Here is a 10,540-nt window from a genome sequence, read left to right as displayed (position 1 = left end):
AAAAAAAGAATAAGCCATGTTTCCCCTGAACTAAAACCAAGGAAACCCTTCCCTTTCTACAATCATCTCTCCTCCTCCAATCTCAATTTAAGAGAATGGTGGCACCAGCCACTAAGCACTTCTAAAACAGGGTTCCTCAAAAGAGCAAACCCAACTTGAGCCCATCAGTGCCATATGATCAAATGGCATGGCTCAACAACTCCCCAGTATAGCAACAAGGTCGAGAAAAACCCTCTACATACAGAAGTTTTTAGATTGGGGGAGTGCCTCTTTTGTGGGTATGACCAGCTTTGGGGCATAGGTCATCATTCACAAGTTCTGTGCTTGTGGGGAATATCTCTCTGCTACTGCTGAATGGAGGTTTGGCAGCAGCTGTGATGATTCTGAGTTGCTGTAAGCAAAGTACTGCAGATATAGAAGAAGATATTGGAAATTTGGATGACTATATTGACTCTGCTATAGAACATGTTTTTGTTGTGTTATAAAAAATAATGTGTTATAAAAAAATGAGCTTGAATTCTCTGTTTCTTTGAATTCTTGGACAAATTAAAGTTTGCTGTAATTGCAAGACCAATCTTTTATGTGGTCACAAAAGTAAGAATTCTAAAAATGATGCTAATGTTTTATAACTAGAAGATGTAAATTTCTTCCTAGTTTCCTTTTTCCCATATTAGTCAATAAATCTTATGCATTAGAAAATAAAGAGATGAGTGTTAATAAATATTCTAAATTTGATGCTACAGGAAAATGTAGTTCAGGCTATTTAATAACTGAAATAAGCAACTGATTTAAGTAATTTAACTTATTGCAGTCTCTGACTACAAGCAGATTGCTAAATTTAATTAGATAAAATATTTTGAAATCAAAAATAATGGAGAATATTCCTTTCAATAATGAAATATATGGGAAAACTGAATTAAAAAATCTACAGCTGTTTGAAATAGAACTTTTCCAAGACCCCATAGGAGACCTAGATAGTCTATGTACTAAAATATTATAATTTCTTAGCCCCTTTCATACAGCTTTACAAACAACTAATGGTAAGCATGATAGTTTGTTTTTTTCAGCTCACTTTCCTTTTTTTTATTGAAGTTCATTCTTTTTATTTTTTTTAATTTAAAAAGTTTTTTTTTAACTGATCTGTCCTGGGGGACAGAGTCAAGATGATGGAGAAAAGGCAGGGACTCACCTGAGCTCTCCTAAATTCCCCTCCAAACAACTTTAAATAACACCTAAAAATTAATTCTGGAGCAACAGAACCCACAAAGGTCAGCAGGAAAGGTCTATCACACTGTGATGAGAGTGCAGTGCAGTCCAGCACAGGCTATACCAGTGCAGGATAGATCACAGCAAACCAGAAGAAGGACTTGGGGGTGATTGAATCAGTGGCAGAGTTCTCCACCCACAGACAGTAAGGGTGTTGGACAACTGGTCAGAAGGAGATTATAGGGGTCCATTTGGTGGTACTAAGTGCAGGACTCTGTCGTATTTCCTAGATATGGATAAGTGTCAAAGTCCTGGGTGACAGTTTCAGGGTGAGGAGGAGCATTAGCACACCAGAGCTCGTGGCACCAGGGAAGATGGATCCTGGTCACAGTTCCAGGGAGGAAAAGAGTGTTTTTGATCACTCATAGACCAGACCAAAGGCCAGGAGAGTAGTAACCATACTTCTCCTCAGATCATACCACCTTGGAAGAACTGAAAATTTGTAAACCCCCAGAACTAGCTCTGAGAGTTACAGAAAGAAAGACCTAAAACTTGGGACAATGCCCCTTTACCCTGGGAGCAGAGCCCTACTTTATCATAGAGTTAAGAGTAAAGAGATAGGCTGGGAAAATGAACAAATAATAATAATAATAATAATAATAATAAAGAACTTGACTACAGAAAGTTACTTTGGTAACTAAGGGAAAATTGAAACATAAATTCATAAGACAACCAAGTCAAAACCACTATATGCAAAGACTCACAGAAGAATGTGAATTGGGCATAGGTCCAAAGAAAATTCCTAGAAGAGTTCAAAAATGATTTGAAAATTTCAGTAAGAAAGGGAGAAGGGAAAAACTTGGAAAAAGAAATGAGTGTGATGCAAGAAAATCATGAAAAGAGAGTCAACATCATAGTAAAAGAGGTACCAAAAACACTCAAGAAAATAACACCTAAAAACCAGAATTGGTCATATAGTAAAAGGGACACAAGAATCCACTGCAAAGAAGAATGCCTTAAAAAGCATAACTGGCCAAATGGAAAAGGAGGTACACAAAGTTCACTGAAGAAAATAATTTCTTAAAAATTAGGATTGGGCAAGTAGAAGCTAATGATATGAAGAAACAAAAACAAAATCAAAAGAATGAAAAAGGAGAAAATGTGAAATAACTTATTGTAAAAACAATTGACCTAGAAAACAGATATAGGAGAGATAATTTAAGAATTATTGGACTACTGGAAAGCTATGATTTTTTAAAAAGTAGCCCAGATATCATCTTTCAAGAAATTATCAAGGAAAACTTCCCAATATCTAGAACCAGAGGGTAAAATAGAAATGGAAAGAATTTACCAATCACCTCCTGAAAGAGATTCCAAAATGAAAAGTCCCAGGAATATTATAGCCAAATTTCAGTGCTCCTAGGTCAAGGAGAAAATATTTTAAGCAGCCAAAAAGAAAAAATTCAAATATCAAGGACAATCAGAATAACACAAGATTTAGCAGCTTTTACATTAAAGGATCGGAGGGCTTGGAATATGATATCTGGAGGGCAAATGAGCTAGGATTGCAATCAAGAATCATCTACCCAGCAAAACAGAATATTCCTTCAGAGAGAAAAATGGGTATTTAATGAAATAGAGGACATCAAGCATTCCTGATGAAAAGACCTGAGCTGAATAGAAAATTTAACTTTCAAATACAAGACTCTTGAGAGTCATAAAAAGGTAAATGGAAAAGAGAAATCATAAGGGATTTAATAAGGTTAAACTATTTACATTCCTATATGGGAAGATGATACGTGTAACTCCTTATATTATTATATTATAGTTACTATATTAATCATTATTAGGACATTTAGAAAGAGCATACAGAAGAATGCATGCATACATAAACACGGGGAGGAACATGCATAGACCGAGGGCATGAATGTGAATTGACTATGAAGGGATGATATCCAAAAAAATAAAATTAAGGGAAGAAAAAGAGGGATGCACTGGGAGAAGGGAGGGAGAGAAGAGGGTAAGTTATCTCACAAAGAAGAGGCATAAAAAAGCTTTTACAGTGGAAAGGAAGATAGGGGGATGGATGATACTTGAACCTTACTTTCATTGGAATTGGCTGAAAAAGGAAAAATATACACACTCAATTGGACTCAGAAATCTATCTTCCCCTATAAGGAATTAGGAGAGAAAGTGGATGGGGGAGGGGGGTGCTGCTGATAGAAGGTAGGACAGACTGGGGGAGGTGGTAGTCAAAAGCAAAAAACTTTTGAGGATGGACCAGGTGAAAGGAGAGAGAAAGTAGGATAAACAGGGGGGGAATAGGATGGAGGGAAATATACAGTTAGAAATCATAACTGTGAAAAAATATTTACAGCATATTTCTCTGATAAAGGTCTCATTTCTCAAATATATAGAGAATTAAGTCAAATTTATAAAAATAAGAACCATTCCCCCATTGACAAATGATCAAAGGATATGAACAGGCAGTTTTTAGATGAAATAATCAGATATCTACAGTCATATGAAAAACATCCTCTAAATCACTATTGATTAGAAATGCAAGTTAAAATAACTGAAATACCACCCCATACTTATCACATTGGCTAATATGATAGAAAGGGAAAATGACAAATGTTGGAGGGGATGTGGGAAAATTGAGACACTAACACATTGTCAGTAGAGCTGTGAACTGATTCAGGCATTCTGGAGAGCAATTGTAAACTATGCCCAATGGGCTATAAAACCATGTTTACCCTTTGACACAGCAATATTGCTAATAGATCTGTATCCCAAACAGATAAAGGACAAAAAGGGAAATGACCTATATGTACACAATAATTTATAGCGTCTCTTTTAGTGGTGGCAAAGAATTAGAAATTAAGGGAATATCAGTTGGGGAATGGTTGAACAAGCTGTGGTATATGACTGTGATGGAATATTATTGGACTATAAGAAATGGTGAGCAGCATGCTCTCAGAAAAAAAAAAACCTGGAAAGGGGACAGCTAGGTGATGTAGTAGATAAAGCACCAGCCCTGGAGTCAGGAGAAACTCAGTTTAAATCTGTTCTCAGACACTTATTCTAGCTTTGTGACCCTGGGCAAATCACTTAACCCCAATTGCCAGAAGAAGGAGGAGGAGAAAGAGGAGGAAGAAAAGGAGGAAGAGGAGGAGGAGGAGGAAGAAAGAAAATAAAAGAAAAAGAAAAATCTGAGAAGACTTACATGATCTGATGCAGAATGAGATGAACAGAACCAGAATATTGTACACAATAACAGCAATATTGTATAATGATTAATTAAATGACTTCGCTCTTCTCAGCAATACAATGATCCAAGACAATTCCAAAGGATTTAAGATGAAGAATGCTATTTGCCTCCAAAGAAAGAACTGATAGACTCAATGCAGATTGAGCACACTTTTTAAAATTCATTTTTCTTGTTTCATTTTGTCTGTTTCCTTTCACATTATGCATAATATGGAAAAATGTTTTGTATGATTGCACTAGCCTATATCAAATTGCTTACCTCTTGAATAAGGGGAGAAGGAAGAAAGGGAGGAAGAGAATCTGGAACTCAAAATTCTTTCTTTATTTATTTTTTTAAGCAATTGGGGTTAAGTAACTTGCTCAAGGTTACACGGCCAGTTATTTCTGGGTGGGGTGCTGAGTTGTCTGAGTCCGGGGTTCGATCTCCAGGTCGTCCCAACACTGGAGCCGGTTCTCTTACTCGCTGAGCCACCTGGCCACCCTGGAACTCAAAATTCTTAAAAATAAATGTTAAAATTGTTTTTACATGTAACTGGAAGAAAATAAAATATTAAATATATATTTTTAAAAGGAAGGTCAACACTCTCAAACAATTAATGTGTCCCTCTCATTATCCACTCACCCCCATTGAAGGGGGGGAGGAAAAATAAAGCCTTCAGTACATAGCTTCATAGTCTGGCAAAACAAATGTCCACATTAACCATATCTGAAAATGTTTATCTCTTTCTGCATTTTTAGTCTATCATCTCTCTATCAGGATGTGAGTAGCTTTATTACATCTTCATTCTTTCGAACTCATGATTTGTCACTGGATTGATCATAGTTTTAAAGTCCCTCAAGTGTTTTTCTCTATAGTGTTAGCACTGTATATACTGTTCTAGTTCTTTCCATTCACTTTGCATCAGTTCAGAGAGAGTTTTCTATTTTCCTCTGAAATAGTCCATTTCATTATATCTTGCCACACAATAATATTCAAAATAGATATTTTTCTCTTTTTTTGATTTCTTTGGTGTATAAGTCTAGTAGTAGCATATTAGCTCACTCAAATGGAGAAACGGTTTGGTTAAATGATTTTTACAGGACTATGAATTCTATCAAATAGGTGCAATCAAACTTAGTCACTTGGCTAGAGGAGTTAATTCCATACAAATGCCACAAATCATTAGAGGAGAGAGAACAACATAATTATCTTCTGCCTAATCTTCCACCGAAGCCAATCTCAGAGCCAAGCTTTAGGGATCTAGATTTGTGACACCACACTGATAAAATGGAAGTATGAAAGAGAGAATTCTTACTTCCTCTTCAAATTCCTCTTGTTAACTGAAATTAACAAAAATTCAAGTGTACTAGGGTGTAGATCACCTCCCTGATTTGTTCCCATGGAGCATATTCTCTGATCTTTCTGGTAGGTCACATTCTCTAGCCTCTTATTAAAGGACACACTTGACCAGCAGTCATCAAGGGCCTCTGTGACTGAGGGTTGTGTTTTAAATAATTAGTAACTAAACTAGGAAGAGCTATTTCTCTCAGTAAGCTTATAATTCTTATAAATACTGTAGAAAAACTTTTCCTTCCTCTTTTTTTGAACCCTTCTTGGTTTGGAATGTATCTCTCCTTTGGACTTCTAGCTAGGGAAAGAAAAGTTTCTTCTAATACATTTGAAAGGGTAGGAGTCCTTGATTAGGCTAGATAGGTTCATTTTCTCATGTTTACTGTTGAGTGAGTGACCTGGGCATAGAGTAATACGAAAGAGAAAAGGAGCTAGGAAGATGGAATCCAATCTCAAGTTCATAGCCTAGTATTTTACGTGTTCTTTTTTTTTCTTTTAAATAAACAAACCAACAACCTTTATCCTAGAAGAACAGCCGACTTTGGATAGGAGGGCAGCTAAAACATTTAAGTGCTCTCCAGTGAAAGAGGAGTGTCACCTACCGGCTCCCAAGCAGACCAATGCCACCTGACCTGCAGCTGTGAGGTCTCTGCTGAGATCCCTCACAGCCAGCTCCCTCCAGCTCCCTCCTCCCCCCACTTCTCCTGGAGGGAACAAGACCCTGCAGCTCACAGCAAGGTGTAAAGGGGAGGGCCTGGCCACAGATACTTACTAGCTGGGTGACCTTGGGCAAGTCCCATTGCCATCCCCCCCAATTCAAATCAAATGAAACACAACAATCAGAGTAACATTTTTCACCCAAGGCTTTTTCTTGGTAGGAGACAGGCCCACTCTAACCCCTCATCCCCACCCCCTCACCACCATGAAAAATGCTTGGGGTAACGTGAGTGGAGGACAAGGGGTGACAGGGACACACTTGATGGAACATCCCCCCACCCCTGGTCGTGGGGGGTCACTGCAGAGCAGGGCTCCTCAACAACACCATAGACGGGGCTGGGGTGATGGGCCCCAGACAGCCAACACACCAAGTGCCCTAGGGAACAGAGGCAGGGGCTCTGGTGGGGCAGCAGGACTTTCTGTGAAGGGAAAGCCCACCCACAGCCCCCAGGAGGATAGAGGAGGCTACTGAGGGTGGGGTGCTAGAGGGGGGAGAAAGTGGCCAGGGTCCGGCTGTCTGCAGGGCGGGGCAGCCAGACAGGTCAAGGGAGGCTGCCCACAGGAAGAGGGAAGGAGTCTTTCTTTGCTTGGTCAGGATACTGAGGCAGTGAGGTAGTCATTCCTTCTCAAAGGGAAAAAAAACCCAAACCCAAAGAGCCTGAGTGTAGAAACACTGAGGAGTCCACCAAGAAGTGCCTAGAGAAATCCTGGTGAGGCCCAGCAGGGTCGAGCATGGCAGAGGAGGCCAGGGAAGAGCAGTGGGAAGGAGAAAGGGTCCAGCTGGGGACCTGGAGGCAGGGAAGGGATGGTGGGGGGGCGGGGGGGGGGGGGTATTCCTGAGGGAGGGTTAGGGGCAGGACCAGGGGGGTGGGGGCACCTGCTCCCTGGATAGTGCAGCTCTTTAACCCACAACCCTGGACCGGACCGGGATCAGAGAGGCATTTGAGCGCCTCCACATGGAACCGCCGGATCTCTTGGACCAGCATCTCGAAGGAGTGCTCCACGCCCTTCTGGGTCTTGGCCGAGGCCTCCACGAAGGGGACCTTGAAGCTTTTGGCCGCTTTCTGGACCAGTGCCGGGGTCACCAGGCCGTCGGTCAGGTAGGTGTTATTGGCCATGAGGACGAAGGGAACGAGGTCGGTGTCCTTGACTCTGTGCAGCTGGTAGCTGAAGATGTTCACGTCTCCGAAGGACTTGATGTAGTCTACAACGTAGACGCAGAGAAAGCCCTCCCCCCAGCGCATGAAGTTCTGGCGCGGGATCTGGTGCATCTCGTTGTCCGTGGTGTCCAGGATGTCCAGCTGGCAAGCCTCGCCATCCACCACCATCTGGGTGCGGTAGGAGTCTTCGATGTCGGGAACAAAGCAGTTCTTCACTAGCTGGATGGTCAGCGCGCTCTTGCCCGCGCTAGAGCTGCCCATCACCACCAATTTGTACAGCATCTCGCCTCTGCCCCGGCTGGTTACCCTTCCCGAGTTGGAGATGGAGCTGAGCAAGAAGGCTCACCGGAGGCCGTCGGGGAGGTGGAGGAAGAGAGATAAGAGACGCGCTTAGCCAGGGCCCTGAAAGAGGACTCTATTGTACATATTCTTATTGCTACGTTCTGGCAGCCACCAAAGCTGCTGGAGGTGGGGAGTGAAAAGCAATCCCGTCTCTCCAAGTTCGAGGGAGAGATGCCAAACCAGGCAACACTCAAAAGAGAAGGAAACAGATTTTCTACAGTTTTTGTAGTCTACTGAGGGGAAGGCTCATCTAGACTGAGTAAACATCTTCAATACAACTCTCAGTCGCAGAGACACTTAAGGACTAAACAATAGCTGTTGATTAGGTATATCTTTTAGCAAGAGAACAGAAAATGTGGTCCCTCAGAAAGGGTCCAAGCACATGCTCAGATCAATGAATAAGTACCCCTCTCCAACAGATCAGGGATTATCCCAGTTAGAAGAAAAAAGCCATTCCCAGATCCATAGCCTGTCCAAAGAAAATCTTTCCTCTACCTATTGAGGCTATATAGGGAAGGGAAGAGAAGGTTTTTAGATTCGGTGGTTTCCAGCTAATTCAGTGGTTTCCAGCTAATTCAGTATTTCCCTTTTCCATATCCTCACCACTAAATATTAACACGTCTCATGCTAACTACCAATTTTATTATTGGTGTATTGAAAGGAAGTTTACAAAAATCAGTCCACCCAAAAATATCTAACCACAACATTTTCACTACCCCTCCCTATGCCTACCAATGTTAGTGACAATATCTTCTAAAGTAGTATGATGAAGCAAAACAAATAATGCTACACATAACTATTCCCATGTTTTTTCAAATGTGTTCTTTCAGCCACCCCAATTAATTTAGGCACAGCCTAATTTATTATTAAGTACTGGACCAATATAAGCTTCAGATGGTAAGATTTTTAAAATACATGGTAGGTAAAGAATAAAGTGCTTGATTGTGGGACCACTAAGAAAAAAAAATAATCTGTTGACCTCCTAATCTCAGAACAACCTGACACTGCCACAGTATTCTCTAACACTTTTGCTAGCATCCTACAAAGCAGTGGGAAATGATACATGACAAGCAAACAGATTCTGATCAGATTTCTAATTGCCTGGTTATTTTACCCGAGGATTTTAAAAAATCTCATTCATTAGCATATGCCTTGCAAGTAAGTTAGTAATATATTCGTGTTAATTTAAATCAGTCACATCAACAATAACAAAGATGCTATAAACTTATTGTAAGGTTTCAGTATAATTACGTCCTCCCTGAGTTCCACTGAAGAGAGTATCCAGCTCTAAGAACTACCTAGAAGATATTCTCACCCTGAGGAAAATGACATACATTGGAAGCTTACTGTAGAAATGGGTCCAAGTGACAGAAGTGTCATTATAAACTTCTTCTAGAACTTTTTTTCCCGGAGAGCTAAATCCATTTGAATGAGATCCAAGATGGACTGGCATAATGCAGGTGGAATCTTGTTTTCCATGAAAAGCATTTTAAACATAATAAAACTGTTTCTCATAAGCAAAATTATTACCACAACTCAACAGATAGTAGGAGTTTATGACAATAACAAAGCTTGTGCTTCTGAATGAATAGTCCTATGGTCATTTTAAAGTCCCTGTCTGGAATAGCTAAATATATGTGTTTATTTATAATATTGTGACATTATAATATATAATGTGTTTATTTATAATATTGGTGACTAACCAATGAGAACTCAACCTGAAAGCAAGCCAAGTATAGTGAACCTACTTCTGGAAATGTTTGATGATATGAAATGGAGAGGTTCTGACCACCACTTCAAAAAATACACAGGTGTTTCATGATTGTTTCCAGTCTGATAACCATATGGTGAAGAAATGGACTTTTGATTGGGTCTTGAGTTGAGTTTAACACAGCTGGGCAGGAAAGGGGAAAAGAGCCTTTTGAGGGCTTGGTTATTGCCTTTTGACTGTACACCCAGTTCCAGCTCAGCAACTGGAACTTTTACTTTTCTTCATTATGTGGTTAGTAGATCACAAATAGCTATAGAACACCTGCCCATGCTCTGAAGTAAAGAATAATACTCTTCCATCCAAATCATCAGCTACTTTAAGAAGCAAGTCTATCAAATGCATATGCTCCCACCATGAAGCCCTCATTAGTCAATTCCCCATTACATACCTAAGGGTGGAGCAGAAAATATCTCAACCCATTTTAAGCCTTGATAGCTTAAATAGATGAGTATGTTTCTTAGTCAATCAATCAGGCTTTAAGACTAAATTTGAAAAGTCTTTGAAAGCCATTTCATGAATGAAAATATTGCCAGACAGAAATTATGTTCTGATTGGATGAGGGATTCCATTATACTCTCCAAATCCTGAAGAAGAAAAAAATAATTGAATTAGATGGAATGGGAAAATTTCCAGAAATAGGAATAAGTGACTTCCCAGAACACCACTGAAGACAAACCACCTGGAGGAGAAGAAAAGGCTTCAGCTTTGTCCAGGTCTTCTCTTCCCTACCACTACCACATTGAC

At 40.1% G+C, this 10,540-nt stretch overlaps 1 pseudogene; it reads right to left on the bottom strand.

The window, feature by feature from the left end:
* Positions 1 to 250: 250 nt before the first annotated feature.
* LOC138160919 (GTPase NRas pseudogene) lies at positions 251 to 7,965 on the bottom strand (annotated as a pseudogene).
* Between the last annotated feature and the right edge of the window lie 2,575 nt (positions 7,966 to 10,540).

Source organism: Petaurus breviceps, unplaced genomic scaffold (genome assembly GCF_028583685.1).
Source record: "Petaurus breviceps papuanus isolate PSGF00001 unplaced genomic scaffold, PetGlider_PUasm1.0 183, whole genome shotgun sequence".
Classification (NCBI taxonomy): domain Eukaryota; kingdom Metazoa; phylum Chordata; class Mammalia; order Diprotodontia; family Petauridae; genus Petaurus; species Petaurus breviceps.
This window is presented reverse-complemented; position numbering and strand designations above follow the sequence as displayed.